This window comes from Oryx dammah, unplaced genomic scaffold, assembly GCF_014754425.2.
Source record: "Oryx dammah isolate SB20612 unplaced genomic scaffold, SCBI_Odam_1.1 HiC_scaffold_5, whole genome shotgun sequence".
Taxonomy (NCBI): domain Eukaryota; kingdom Metazoa; phylum Chordata; class Mammalia; order Artiodactyla; family Bovidae; genus Oryx; species Oryx dammah.
The window spans coordinates 31,133,598-31,146,756 of NW_024070189.1; positions in this window are offsets into that span (position 1 = coordinate 31,133,598).

A 13,159-nucleotide genomic window follows, 5' to 3' on the forward strand; every position below is an offset into this window, starting at 1 on the left:
TCGTCCATGGTTTCCAGAGAAATAGCATCTGTCACATCAATGACACAGCATTTGTATCCCTCCCTTTATTTTTCCTCCCGCTAAGGTGTTTTAATCCTGACAGTATAATAGAATAAATCACAGCCATCAGAGATGGGAGTGACACTGGCCACACACATTAGAGATAAACAGTCAAAAATCACTCACCCATGCCTTCCCCTTGGCCCGAAGCCTCTGCTGTCTGACAACACTAAGCCTGAACTATGATTTCCATCTGGCTGCACAGATCTGAGCACCAGAATAGCCCTCTGCACTGTCTTAATAGCTGTAATGATACTTTGCTTCTCAGCAGCCTGCCCGTCCAGACCATGTCAACATTTGGATTTGATTTCCTCCCTCCAGCAAGAATAGAGGAAAGCATGGTTTTTGCGTAGTCAATCAACAAACATTTCCAAGTAGCTACAAACAGCAGCCACTTAAGTCAGACTGCGTAAGTTTAGTTCTCTTCCATTCCTTTTATACAAAGCGCCTGTCCTTAGTAGGGTAGCTAAACCCTCTAAAGCTTGGTTGTCCTTAGGTATAGTGATGATTATCATGTATGAATCTCATAGGTTATAATGAGACAGTAACAGTTCAATTACTAACATTATTGTTACAACTCTTTTGTCTCTGCCTTAAGCAAGAGGGGAGTGCTACGGTGACACAGATTTGGGGACAGTAAGTAGTGACAGTAAACTCCAAAGAGACAGTTTCCAGAATAACTGGTTGGCCTGGGGCCTAAGTCAGTCATGCAAGTGGCACATTTTCAAGATGAGCTGCTAGCCACTTTCATGTTTTGTTTCCTCAACCCTTGGTTTAACTGGAATTTCTGCATCTCTGTACAAAATCTACCTGTGAACTAGAAGCTGGGATAGTCCATACAACCAGGGATGGTTATGCTTTGTATGACAGAGGACTTTCTGGTCTTTAAAAATAAAGAATCTTCTCTCTTAAGAAAAAAAAAAAAAAAAGAAGCTGATGCACCAGAGTTAACTCAGCTCTGAAAAGCCAAGGAATTGTTGTTTGCTAAGGACAACTGAGGAGCAGGAAGTCAGTACTCACTGTGTGTGGAGGGCAGGGCAATGGAGGCCAGCGGAGGGCATGTGGTTTGAGATAAAGAACAGAAGGTTGGACCCACTGATCCAGAAAGTAAGACTTACAGATAAGGGCCAAGATCTAGTTGAAAAGTGCTTTCATTATGCTCTACAAAACATCTCTGAAACTTTGCAAATCCAGTACAAGAGGTGAGTTTATTACCCTTCATGTATGAATGAACTCAGAGATTCCAAATGTCCGTCAGACACATCTGAATCCCATGTAGGGCTCAGGATGCTGTTTTCCTTAAGCATTCCTAGATAGCTTTTACCTATTCTCCCTGCTGACTTTCTAACTAACTTTGGATCTGTTTCCCACAGAGAATTCAGCGCTTTCTCTATGAGATAAATGATAAGACACTGCTCTTCTACTGAAAATACTCCAGTGAATTCCCACTGTCCATTTCGTTTAAGTTATCTATGATTTCTGTTCCTGTGTTTCCATTTTTGAAATTAGGGAGATATTGAATGAATATGGGTATGGTACATGGAAGAACTCCTGGCACTTCATAAGTACTCAATCAAAAGTATTATTATTAGATAAAATAAGACACAACAAAACTCTGTGAAAGAAGGGACTTTTTATTCATTTCATTCCTGACCAAACCCCTTTATAAACTGTGTTGAATCTTTTCCATAGATTGCTGAATCCTTCTAATTCTGTGAAAGACTGAAAGCAAGTAGCTTACAGTATTAAACTACTGTATAATTTAACATTCTTTGACTAATCATTCTCCTGAGATGTAAACTAAGGTAGAACAAAAGCAAGTTGTTCACAAATACATTAATTTTGTATCTTTCACAGCTTTGTGATCAAGCTGGTTGAGTTTCCTGAAAAGGGTTAATAAAAGGACCTTTTAAAGGTGTTCTTAGATCTGAGACTAAAATTATAGCATGTATTATCATTGCTGTTCTTTTTTCTTTTTAAGCCACCCAGTAAACAAGAAAGGTACACGCTTAGACGATCTAGAAAACCAGCAAAATGCATGTTGGCTTTCACTCAGGGTTTGGCTAAAAATATATTATGACATGCAGGGCACAGGCATGTCCTAGAAAGCTCTCAGGGTACCAGGGCAGCCAAGTGGCATCTCTGGCCGACCTGGCACTAAGATTACTTGATTGTGCCTGAGGAAGGTGGGGGGTCTGGCAAAGCCAGGCTTGAGTATAAAACTGAGCCTTCCAGTGTTCTTTCTCAGTCTTTCCTGGCCAAACTGAAATAACATAGGGGGAAAGCTGCCCTGTGGGGAAGGGGGAAGAGGATCTGGGATTGGAGGCAGAGCTAGGAACTGGATGTAATCCCTCCAGATTCTAATGTGTGATGGGGATTCCTTGTTCGACAAATCTTTATTAAACTTCCCCATGCACAGCACTCTGGCTGGTACAAAAGGGGATGGAAAGATGCATGAGGTATTGTCTTTGTCCTCAAGGAACTTCCAGGATAAGCTTGCTATTCTGCACTGAGATCTGATACAATGGCTTTCAAGGGGAAAAAGCAGTATCAGGTTTGTTAGGCACGTGGTTAGGAATCTCTCATGCACTACAAACAACCAAAAACAACCAAACAGGGAACTCTGTATTTTTACAACTTTCGTGTAAAACTACTCTAAAATTAAAAGTTTATTAAGAGCTTTGAGAAAAACAACCAAAGAAACAGAAAAACAATCACATTTCTTATGTAAAATAACATCCAAAAAGCAAATCACAAACCTTCCAAAATTTAGTAAGTACCAAGACACATCTCTAATGTAAGCTCAATGCCTTCTTTTTAGATCAACCATTTCCCAGCTAAGAAGTCTTATACTGACAGCTTCAGGAGCTACACCTTCTCACAGTCTTCCTTTGGCCTACACGGTGATTCTTCCAGCAATTTAGGTGCCAAAGGCCTTAACTCACTTTGCCCTGTAAGCAGAGGCTGAGAAAAATTCTTGTGGATAGGTATATGATTTGGGATATCATTAAAAGGAGCAAGAATGAAGGACAGGATGAAAAACAGGGCAGGAGGAAACAGCAATACAAGAATCAGTTGTAGAGCTGGCCATTGCTGTGGGTGTTTAGTGATGATGGAGGTAGACCCATCCAAGTAGCTTCAGGCTGTGCTTCTCAGGACAAAGGGGAGGGGCATTTACCCTTGGCTTCCTCTCCGTTGGCTTCTGGATGTACTGGTCAAGGGGGCCCCACACCTGCCAGCGGTGGACTTTCTGACACTCCATCTTCCTGTCTTTAAGGGTGTTCAGCACTTCAGCATCAGAAAATTCTGGGGCAGGAAATGAGGCCAACATGTGCACAGAGCCTCCCGAAACTGCCCCACAAGTGGCCATTCGAGCAACATTTGGGATTAGCATATACACACTACTATACATCAAATCGGAGAAGGCAATGGCACCCCACTCCAGTACTCTTGCCTCAAAATCCCATGGGTGGAGGAGCCTGGTAGGCTGCAGTCCATGGGGTCACGAAGAGTCAGACACGACTGAGCGACTTCACTTTCACTTTTCACTTTCATGCACTGGAGAAGGAAATGGCAACCCACTCCAGTGTTCCTGCCTGGAGAATCCCAGTGACGAGGGAGCCTGGTGGCCTGCCATCTATGGGGTCACACAGAGTTGGACACAATTGAAGCGACTTAGCAGCAACAGCAGCAGCAGCATACATAAAATAGATAACCAACAATGACCTACTGTATAGCATAGGGAACTCTACTCAATATTTTGTAATAACTTATATGGAAAAAGAATTTGAAAAAAAGAATGAATATATATATATATAACTGAATCACTTTGGTATATACCTGAAACTAATACAACATTATAAATCAATTATACTCCAATAAAATTAAAAAAGAAGTAATATGAATCACAAAATAATAATAAATAAAATCTTAGTATTTTATGAAAATGAAAGCCACATTTCTCAATTTTCTTGAAAAGCTGAAAGATCTAACAACACTAGCCCTGAATTCCCAAAGGTACCAAATAATCAGAGCTGAGAGGCACGGCCTGGACATAAATAATCCAAATCAGGACAATCTCCACCATGACACACAGGTGAAAACCCAGCCTGCTTAGGCCATGATCTTACCTTCCCTGTGAGTGTCGGACTTTCAACCTTATTTGAACTATTCTCAGGCTTAATAACTATTCAAATCAAAAAGCAGGTAGGAACCCACTGTTAACATTACTCTTCCTCACTGGCTTCACCTTTCACCGTACATGTAACTTGCCTGTCTTTCTTCTGAGGGGAGGCTTCAATTCATCATGACGGCTTTGCCACTGAAGATGGTAGATCAATGAACACGATTAATTGACTATGTGCTACATTCCAAGCCAGGTGGCTCAAATTAAACCTGTGTTTAATGCTTAACAGAATATATGATGGGAAGCAGGAGTTCTGGAGGAATCCAGTCCTCTTAGTTCTTGTAACTTGGAACAGGGAGACCCTGACATCACAGAACTTATGATAAATAAGACATCATCAAATAGCTGCTTATTAATTTGATTTGGAAATATGATGTAATGTGCTCCTGGCTGTACAGTATTTATGAATGAAAGCCCTCTAAGAATTAGGAAAAAACTGGAATTAGGGGCTCCTGCATGACAAGTGAGATTCCAAGTCACTATGCTAAGTACTAGGCCCTGTAAGCTTGAAATGCTATCAGTTGTCAAAGAAACTGTTACTTTCTGTAGTGTGTCCTTGTTGCGCTCAATCCTTTGAGATGTTTCATTTAGGTAAAAGTACCATTTTAAAAATACTGATGCCTAGATCCAAACCAGCGTCTCTCCCCTGCTCCCCTGCCAGAGATTTTGATTGAACTGGTTTGGGTGTGGGGACTTTTCAAAACTCCCCAGAAGAGGCTAATGAGTGGCCACTGGTCCAGAGACAGAAATGACATGAGGGGGTGGCCCCACTTGCTGCCCCCTCGCTTCTCAGCTAGGACATCTCCGCACTCTGCTGGAACCTCCCTGCTGTTCAATCTCTGGGCTTGTGAAGCACAAAGTGTTAACTGGGTCACTCCAGGCTGGGCTTTTACAACGGGTAGAGATGGGGTTAGTCTGTGAACATTCACTGAATTGCCACTGTGAACTAAGGAACATTTGATCCTGAGGCTGCTAGGTGGTTGGGAACCTTTTTAAAGTCTATAGTGTCCCCTGCATTTGCAGTCATTTTGAGAGGGATTTTTGGGAGCTATGGATATTTACCTTGCAGTTGACTGTGTTTTTTTTTTGTTTTTTTTTTTTTGAGGACATTAAAGTAACAGTCCTCTCTTCTGTCAATGTTCCAGCTATAGCAAATAGATCCATAGAAACAAATTTAATCCACTGGAATTACTCTCTAAATAAATTCAACATTTTGGTTCACAGAGCTGCAAATAAATTGACTGCTTTAATTCCCCATATGTGGAGTGGACCTGAACTGTACAAGGACAGACTGAGAAGCTCCTATTATGTAGTCAAGGTGGCCATGGACGAGGGGGAATTGAAAAGGAAGCACTTCAAACTATTTTTAAAATAAAATGCATCCCACTGGGACAGTGACTGCCCAATGCCTACTATTCAGAAATCAGGGTGAACAAAGAGAAGCTTCACATTTGGTGGTTCTGGCCAAAGAAAAAGCTCTGGAAAAAGGAGGAGAATAACAGGTCCAGCTAAGAATATAACAGAGTCCCTCTGACTTTTCTCTGTGTAGGTTTTTTCTTTTTTTTTTTTCCCCCAGAAAGATCTTTCCATCCTAGAGAAAATGTGTTAAAGATAATTCTCATGGTAACTTTGGTAAAATATTCCAATTATTATAAAAGGCTATTGGACATTATTAAATAAGTCTGTGTTACACTTATTTTTAATATCTTTGTGCACACTCGGTATTTGTTCTGATGGCTCCCAGCAGACATTTATTACTAAAGCAGATCTGACTTGAGGTTGAGTGGAAAGGAAAACAGTCAGTGTGGAAGGAATTTTGAGTAACTTGGTGGTATGATGGAATCTGGCTGCAGCAAAATGAGAAGGCTTGTGAAATATATGTGCCAATTAAGAAATGAATGTGAATTCACAGTGGCCAGATACCAGCCCCTTCCTCTTCATATGTCCCTAGAGATGCTTCTGGAATTGCCACAGATGAAAATTAAATTATAAACCTAAAACATGACACTGAAAATGGAGTGTCTCCTTTGATAATATTGGCATGATGATTCATGAGTGGGTGGGCCAGCACCCCTTCTGAACTCAGAGGGCAAGGCATCCTGAGACAGGCATAGGCAATTACCCCACCTCTCACAATGACGTTTTTCTAAAACTTCTGGTCTGAATTATATCCTGCCACCAATCACAGTGCACCAAAGGCTCCCTACACATAAGACATAGTAGGTCCCTACAGAGACAGGACTGCAGTACGTAGCACCAGCCTAGAAAAGCCAATACGTCATTGGATTGTCAATAAGCAGAAAAAGCAAATGGCAGTGAATTTCAACATAGGTGCGTCAAAGTATGTTGCAGAAAACTCTTGCAAGTTGGCATTTCACAACATGAGATTTGATATTGTCATGCCGGACAGATACACAACCCAGATTTCTAAGCAGATTCCTTCTGTGAGTCATGGTGCTTTAAATTCTTCTCATTAGGACAGGAAACAAACCACTAATGGAAATAAGTTCTCTTGTCTCTGCCTCCATGAGTCAGAAAACTGCACTTTGTTTTGAAGAGAAAAAGTTAAAATTTTATATAACCTCCTGTTCCTTCTGCCTCTGTAACTCCGCTTGCCCTTTGCAAAGTCTGGATCACATAGGTCACGTAGTCTCAGAAAGTGGGGACTTACAATACTAGGAGCTGAAGCTTATCTCACTCACCCTTGTCCTGCTCTTTGCAATTGCCCAGCCCCTGCAAACCTGCTTAATCTTATGCCTGTCCCTGTAAAGGTCAGGCATTCCCCTCCCCATCTTGACTGCTGTTCCTGCACATGTGAAACCCCTTGGTTTAAACCAGCCTATTAGCAGCTAGTGTTGCCCACTATAGTCTGTCTATAAAAACTCTATAACCCCTTGGTTCAGGCTCAGAGTTTGGAGTGTTAATTCCTCTGGGCCCGCCGGTGTAATAAACTTGAGTTCTCCAACGCTCTGAGTGTGGTGCTTGGTTTCTCAATTACTGGTTTCTGCAACAGTTTATCTCCTTATTCATGGGGGTCCTAACTTCCATGTGCCAAAGTTTCTGAGTCACTCATTAAGAGGTAACGACAACAACAGCCATGGAGGGCCTGTGGAAATCAGAAGGTTGAGCTTTCTCCATAGAGGGGATCCGAAGGAGAACAGATCTGTGGGATGAATAGATCTGGAACAGGCAGGTAGATATTCAACAAGGAAGGAGTGGACACAGGAAAGTTCTGGTTAGTTTTGCAATGGCAATGCTTTTGAGGGTCCTGGCATGTAACATAAGAGATGACAGAGAAGGACAGGTGTTAAGACAAAAAGCAGTCACGGCATCTGTGGCAAATGGGAACCTGAATGGACTGGCTGTGGGCACCATTCAAATGTCTAATGCAATCTGTAGGCCAAACAAAACACAGGAGCCACGCACAGCCTGTGTGCATTGACTTTGTGACCTCTGATCTAGGGGGTAAAATGGAGGCCAAGTCGATGTAGTGGAATGGGAAATATAATAGGTGTTGTTTTATTTATTTTTACCTGGTAGGAATGCTAAGTCAAGTTTAGATGCACTCAGTAGAGTATCTAAAGGAATAATTTTTTTTCTTTGTTTGCTTCCATTCTCTTTGCAGGATCTTCTTCCTGTCTATTATTACCTGTGTTCTCATGTGAGCCCCTTATTTCTGCTCCTTGTACATTTTTTCTTGGCTGATCACACCAAAGTGAAAGTCACTCGAACCTGTCAGATTCTTTGCGACCCCGTGGACTGCAGCCTGCCAGGCTCCTCTGTCCATGGAATTATCCAGGCAATACTGGAGTGGGTTGCCATTCCCTTCTCCAGGGGATCTTCCCAATCCAGGGATCCAACCCAGGTCTCCCACATTGCAGGCAGATTCTTTACTGTTTGAGCCACCAAGGAAGCTCAAAGCGTTCCCAGTGACAATTAGCAAAACTAATTAGAATGGCCACTTAATTTCTTCACAAACATCTCTTCTATAGCAGTTTTTAGGCTGGATCACACCAAGTCCCATTAAATTATTTAGCTGTCATCTCCTCAATCTCTATCCAGCTCAAATGTCTCAGCAGAATTTCAGAGTTGTACATTCAACTGCCTATTAGACACTGACATGTGTGTGGCCTGAGGGCACCTCAAATTCAAAAGGTCTGAAGTTATACATCCTATCTGAACCTACAAACAGCCCATCCTCAGTGATGAGCAGGAACATGCAGTCAGTTGCCATATCCAGAAACTTTAGTGATGTTCTTGACTCTACTTCCTTCCCTGACCTTGCTTGTCCCACTAGTTGCCAGGAAATACTGATTTCATATTCTCAGCATCCTCTTGTTTTTGCTAGTCAAGTTTCCAATTGGCAGAAATGAAATATACACTCAGGCATGTGCTCAAATCTGGTATGAGTTCCTGATTTATTTAGCCAATAAGAGAAAATGAGCAATGTGTTGTGGTCACACAGAGGGGCAGCAGACAACACATAAATCTTTTCCTATGTTTTCTTTGCCTTGGGCCCATATGAGATACTCTGTTGTTGGTGCCATTCTTTGCATAGACAAACCTAATAAGACTGAGAAAAACATTCAAATTTTTATAATACCATATTTTTATATGCTGGCTTATGTTGCCATTGCAGGAAAACTTGAAGTAACAATTTGAGGCATTTCCACTTTAAGGGGATATTTACAAACACTGATCTTTTCTGAGGCTTAAAGTAATCTTGGCATCAGGAAGGCAATATCCTCTTTGCAGGAGAACATAGCAGTCAGTGCCCAACAGAACCAGATTAGTATGCCTGCCTCCCACTTGTATAGGGTCCTTAAAGTCAACCATCTCTGTTCCTCAACAACATTTCTCAGACCATCTCTGTTATCCCAGTTTAGGGCATGAGGCTTCCTTGCCTAAACAAAACACAGCCTCGTACTCCACCTCACTGATTATCTTGTTTCCCTGTAACATACTCCATCGACTGAACCAAGCATAATTTCTCTGAAATGCCTTCAGGAACCAGTTTCTCCCTTCCACTCCATCTCATATGTCCCCACGCCACATTCAGCTAACCTGAACTTCTTTTATATCTTTGGAACAACTCATCTTTGTCACATTCAGATATTTAGATATGTTATATCTTTTGCCTGAATACTCTTTCTTGCCTCTTAAATCACCCAACTCCTCCTCATCCTTCAAGAGTATGAAGGAGTGTCACAATTTCTGAGATCCCTGATGCACAATTCTGGGTGAGATACCTCCCCACAGCCATTTAATATGTTCCATTTTGCTGGTTTTATCAGATCAAATCTAGTTCTATGTCTATTATATTTTTCCTCTTTAGGATTGTGAAATTTTGTGAGGTTAGTGGTCATGTTTGCCTTATTTATTGTTGAGCACCATAACTTAACACAGTTGCCTCATGGCTACTCCTTAAAAATAAGGCAGTGTTTTAGAAACACCAGACTATCCATTATACAAAAGAAAAAAAAAATGTTAGGGGAAAGACTAAGGGCAAAAGGCAACTTAAATGGTGAAGCAGAGGGACAATATTGCAATGTTGGAAGCTTCCCATGGGTTAGGAAGCTTGGGACTAAAATAAAATTAAGAAGGATAATGGTCATGATATAGTGAAGATCAATATAGAGAAGCAAGAAAAAAAGAGTCTTAGAAGACTCTACTAAGAGGCAAATATTGTGATACCATTCCCCAAAACTGGGGTTTCAGTGGGGGCGGGGAGAGGCGGCAGGAAACAGATATTGAGGAAAAGACAATTACGTTTGACACATGATTTTTTTTGTTTGTTTGTTTTTTGTTTTTTTTAAAAATTTATTTATTTATTTTTAATTTTTACTTTACAAGGCAATTGGAAAAGCAGAAATGGAGCTTGCAAAGACCACATGTGTTTCATACTTGAGTGCTGCTAGTATTGGGGACATGGCGATATTTCTTACCTATGTCTGATATCAGGACATTTATTTGCTATATAGTACTAATGCCATCAGGCCTAGGAGGTACTCACCATAAGCCACCTCCAGGTATAGGAAAGCCTAAGCCCAAGACAAGGCCAACTGAGGGTAGAGTGACAGAGGCATGAGCATGTGTCCCATGCCAGGCCCACCTGCGCCTTCGCTAGGAATGTTCTGCTGATGAGTGCAAAAGACTGCTTCCAATGATGCTACCCAGGGAAGAGATATGAGAGTGGGGTTATCAACAGACGTCTTCAAACATCTCTCTCTTGAGCGTAAAGCCAAGTAAAGAGGAGGAGGAACAAGACACGATAAGTGTGAGGCCAGATGTACTTCTGGATTCTCCAACGATGCAGGACAAAGTATCTGATGTTTGCACAAGTTAACTTCAGTTGGGATATTATCCTACTTTTACTTGTAACTGAATGAGTCTTGAGAAAGAGAAGCTGTGAACACTGACATTATACAAACAAGGCTGTTTTAAAGGAGATGCCGTGGAGAAGAAAGAGGGGATGTCACAGGTGAAATGGAGAATTACCATGGGGGGAAGAGAAAGCAGAAAAAGGAAAACAATTCAAAGAAAGTCAGATCTGAAGTTGAAGGTAAAATTGACAATAGGTAATTACTGAAAGAAGAACAACAGGGAGACAGGAAGATTGTAATCTTAGAAGGGCAGAAAATATCAACAATGAAAATCCAGAAAAGCTCAACTCTGTAAATGACAAGGACTTCAAAGTATTACATGTAGCATGATGAGAATGAATTCATTCTCATCCAGAGATTATATGTATACAATCTTCTTGTAATTTAAACCCGTTCCTCAGATTTACATGCCAATTATATGCTATAAAAGGCACATCTGTTAAAATATTGCATCCAATGCCACTATCTTCGAGCACTTTTCTGTTCTTTTCTCTACTTGTAAAATTGTCTGACTAGCAACTCTACAGTGTATTGGCATCAGCTGACATTTGTTAGATGGTATCTTTCATTCCTTTCTAAAAATAGGGAAATAATCTATGAGTTATGTTCATCTTTGGGAGCAAAAGGTATGGTGTGTTGGGGGGTCCAACAGCTGGAAGAGAATTTCTGGCTTCAAGGAGCTAGAACTATTGCAAGTCACAGGAAACAAACCTAAGCAAGGGGAAAAGGAGATCTGTGCTGCACACAATGTTGTAAGGTTAGAAAGAGGACGATCACCACTTTTGCTTGCTATAAGATTAAAATGATAGTAATTATAACTGTTAGCATGTATTCAGCACTTATTAACAGAAAGATAACATCCACAGCATGATAAATGCATTGTCAAAGGAAAGGGTCCCAATAATCATATTGGTGGAAACGTTTATAAGAACAGAAAGTAAGACCTAAGACAGTCTGCATTCTCGAATGTGATCAAGGTCACACTGCTCAAAGACATCGACACTGAGATTTAGATACAGTTTAACTCGGGGTCTGCAACTACTCTCCCATATGCCTTTCAGATGAAGCAACAAGCATTTGAGTTAGCCAGCAGGAAGATAACATATCATTATCTACTGAAATGTTATAAATTCTCTTTTTTAAAGTGTTTGTTTTTTTTTTAAAGCAACAACACGACAGTAAGAAGTATTGATAAAATATTATTCTCAGTTGAGGTATGAAAAGAAGTCCTGCCTAGGGGTAGAAGAATAAATGGAATGCAATCTCCTTAAGCTACCGATCAAGTCTTCTGGATATTTATCAACCAAACTTTTGAACACCCCTAAAATGTTAAAGTTTATCATTACAGGTAAATTAAAAGTCTAGGGTTTTCAAAATAGAACCTAAATGGTGCTTTGGGCACAGTGGATAGGTAACTATATTAAGACAATGGTATAAACAGAAATGCTCATACATTTCCAATGTACTTCAATAATTATAATATACATTAACTGATCAGGTAACCACTTGAGTTTACTGGTTCGTGAGTTTTTAGATCATCAAAGAAAGAAAGAAAGTGAAGTTGCTCAGTCGTGTCCGATTCTTTACGACCCCATGGACTGTAGCCTACCACGATCCTCCATCCATGGGATTTTCCAGGCAAGAGTACTGGAGTGGGTTGCCATTTCCTTCTCCAGAGAATCTTCCCAACCCAGGAATCAAACCTGGGTCTCCCACATTGTAGGCATACGCTTTACCAACTGAGCCACCAGGGAATGTTAAAGTCATGATATGTCAAATTACACAGAGCAAAAATGTATTGCCCAAATTAAAGATTATAAGAGTGAAAACTGGTTTACAATATGCCAAAATCAAACCTAGTCTCAAATGCATATGCGTATGTGTTGATATATTTTTAAAGGGTTAGTCAAGTTATTTCTATGCTAGATCTGATGGAGAGAAGTGATACAAGCAATCTTTCAAAACTCCAATCTTCCCCCAATTCTTTCTTCAACCTTGACCCAAACAGACAGCCTGAAGTACAGAGAAAGAATTTAATCTTGGCCCCCTCTCAAGAGGCTTGCAATACTAACTGGAGAGGAAGGCTGTTTGAGGGATGAGCAGCCTGGTGGAACTCTCTGGTACGCTGGGCCTTGACTATAGCCCAGAAACTCTGTTTGCCTAGGAAATAGTACTTAGAGAGGGACCCCTCGTTTGGTTAGTATTCCAGAATGAGAGGTGGTGCATAAAAGTGATGACCTCGGGGAGGGCAGAGAATCGGTGCTGACTAGCCTGGCAATCATATTGACCCTGGAAACTTTTTCCTACAGGAGTGGGTGGTGGAAAGGTCTTGTAGGAAGGAAGGTTTCCAAGGAGTCCAGGATAGTTTTGCACATGGAGGGGAGTGGGAGAGAACAGGAATCTAGACCAGCAGTGCTGGTGGTGGTGGAATTCATTTTAGGTTCCATCAACCTTAGTGATTACAGTTCCGACACTGAGAAAAAGTGTGTGTTGACACCTAAAAGGTTTATACATTGAATTTCACACCCTT